Source organism: Saccopteryx bilineata, chromosome 4, assembly GCF_036850765.1.
Source record: "Saccopteryx bilineata isolate mSacBil1 chromosome 4, mSacBil1_pri_phased_curated, whole genome shotgun sequence".
In the NCBI taxonomy this organism is placed as follows: Eukaryota; Metazoa; Chordata; class Mammalia; order Chiroptera; family Emballonuridae; genus Saccopteryx; species Saccopteryx bilineata.
This window is the reverse complement of record NC_089493.1, coordinates 83,788,145-83,790,959: the sequence shown is the minus strand read 5'-3', so window position 1 is coordinate 83,790,959 and position 2,815 is coordinate 83,788,145. Positions and strand designations below refer to the sequence as shown.

General features: G+C 44.7%; 1 pseudogene; it reads left to right on the top strand.

The window, feature by feature from the left end:
* The first annotated feature begins 622 nt into the window (after positions 1-622).
* Positions 623-1,666, top strand: LOC136335476 (pre-mRNA-splicing factor SYF1 pseudogene; annotated as a pseudogene).
* The last annotated feature ends 1,149 nt before the right edge of the window (positions 1,667-2,815 follow it).

Sequence of the window (2,815 nt, the reverse complement as noted above, 5' to 3'; positions counted from 1 at the left end):
CCACCAGCAAGATAGATTGTTGGAAGTTGTGTTGTAGAAAGCTCATCTATCAGCCCTGATCACAGTATACACCCTTATCAAGCCCCAACAGCTAGAGGACCCTGCTTTCTTTAGCTAGATGATGCCCGAATCATCCTGGAGAAAGCCATCAAGGTGAGCTTCAAACAGATGACCTGGCAAATGTGTGGTGTGAGTGTGACGAGCTGAAGCTTCCACAGGAGAATTATGACCAGGTCTTGTGGCTGGCTGCTGTAGAAGGTGACAACACTGCCCACCAGCTGAGGTAAGTACTTTAACACCTCAGAGTCCATGCAGAACCATATGCAAGTCACTTAAGGTGTAGTCGGTGCTCACAGACCTGGAGAAGAGCCTTGGCACCTTGCAGTCCACCAAGGCTGTGTATGACAGCATTGTGGACCTGCAGGTCGCCACTCCCAGCTTGTCACTGACTGACTACGCCATGTTCCTGGAGGAGCACAAGTACTACGAGGAGAGTTTCAAGGCATACAAGGTTGGCACCTCGCTGTTCAAGTAGTCCAAAGTGTCCGGATTTACCTGTCCAAATTCATCGCCCGCTAGAGGGCAGCAAGCTGGAGCGGGCGCGGTCTCTGTGCAGGCGCTGATGGCAGAAGACCTGGACCCGCTGTATGCACAGCGGGAGGAGGAGTCGGGTGTGGAGGTGTGGCCCGACAGGCATTCTGCGACGGCGTACAAGTGCGCCACCTGCGCAGTGAAGTCCGCCCAGCAGTACGACAGGTGCAGTAATTACGTTAACCGGTAGCGGACATCGTGGAGTCTTCCATTACCGCGGTATCTACCAGAATGCCGTAGAGATACTGTCAGACAAGAACGCCCGGGAGATGCGCCTGCGGTTTGCGGACTTACGGTGTAAACTGCGGGCGAGGGGGGGGGGGGGGACCACACCCGAGCTATCTATTATATCTTCTGTTCCTGGATCGGCCAACCCGAATGTCTGGACCTGCTAGCACATGTGGAAGGACTTCAAGGTCCAAAGATGCAGATCTGCCGAAAGCTGCAGGCCACGTACAACACACAAGTCAACTTCATGGCCCTGCAGAAGCTCAGGGTGTCGGGCAGCACCATGGGCACCGTGGCCGACCTAGCCCAGGGGCAGAGTGGCATAGATGACGTGAAGCTGCTGGAGCAGTGGGCTGGGCAGCTGGCGGCGGAGGCCAGTGAGTCCAGCCTCCGCGCGTCTAGAGAAGGAGGAGCGATGCATCCTGGGCGGAGCTGGCTAAGCTGAACCTGCAGGACAAACCAGAGGAGGTGGAGCAGGACGAGGATGGCGAGGATGGCGAGGATGGCGAGGATGGCGAGGATGGCGAGGATGGCGAGGATGGCGAGGATGGCGAGGATGAGGACCAGGACTAGAGGAATCTACGGCGCAGTCAGGTACAGCTGAAGCAGCAGAGTGTGCCCACCACAGGTGTTGGAGCCTGAAGGAGGACGGACACTCCACCTGTCCTCCCTTGCAATGAAGCCTGTGTTTGTATGACAAAAGTAAAATCAATTTTGGCCTGACCTGTGGTGGCGCAGTGGGATAAAGCATCGACCTGGAACACTGAGGTCGCCGGTTCAAAACCTTGGGCTTGCCCGGTCAAAGCACATATGGGAGTCGAAGCTTCCTGCTCCTCCCCCTTCTCTCTCTGTCTCTCTCTCTCTCACTCCTCTCTCTCTAAAAAATCAATAAATAAAATATTAAAAAAAAATAAAGTCAATTTTAAAAAACACAATTTTATATCTAAGGTATAAAAAATGTCATTCAAACTCAATGATCACTAATGATCACCTATGTCTTGGCTTCTAATACCATTCCCCAATAAAAGAAACCAAGGATCCTCCTTGGAGAAATGGTTGATTCTAAGACTTGAGAAGAAAATACACAAAATAAATTTAGAGAATCTTGTAATACCAGAAAGTAAAAAGGTGCAAAAAATAAAATCACTATATAATGAAAATACAAATATATTGTTATTAATAAGCATATCTATTTCTGAACTGACTCCTTTTGGATGAGCAAGTTCAGTTATTTTAAGGATTCATATTTTGGTAGTCACTAGTTACTTATTAGTAATTATGTTTATTTAAACCAATATTTTTTGAAGCCAATTCCCCCAAATTTTTATTTGTCAGGACATTAGTCTCTCCTAGAAGACACTGAGAAATAATGAAACTACATTTTAAAATACAGAATCCTTACTCTTTCACAGTTTTTAATACAAGTAAATTGGAATCACTGATATTTCCCTACTGAGCCTTTGAGGAGTTGATGAGTATTTTTGATGAAAATACTGGCTGTACTTATATCCCTTTATTCTAAATATAAAAAATAAAAAGACTAATTTTAATGGCGTTTAAAAAATAAAATCACAATGATACAGGGACACAGGAGTCAAATGAAAGAGCTCCCAATAGCCAATGTTGAAACAGTTTAAGCAATGAAATAAAGTAGTATTGTATTATAACTCAAAATATATAATAAATATCCACAAGTCTATACTGATGTAAATAAGTTATTGAATCAATAAATAAAGGGAGAAGAAACAGATCTCCCATGAAGAAGAATTCCAAATAATTTATTACATATGCCATCATCAAAGAGGTAGACCATAACTCCCAACTCCTAATTTGTGGGCTGCACATAGTACTTTCTTCCAGAAAGGACAGCATTAAAAAAGGATTGGGTTAAAAAAATAAATAAATAAAAATAAATAAATAAAAATAGATCAGTTGATGATTGATTTTTTATTATTTATTTATTTATTCACTTTAGAGAGGAGTGTGAGAATGAGAG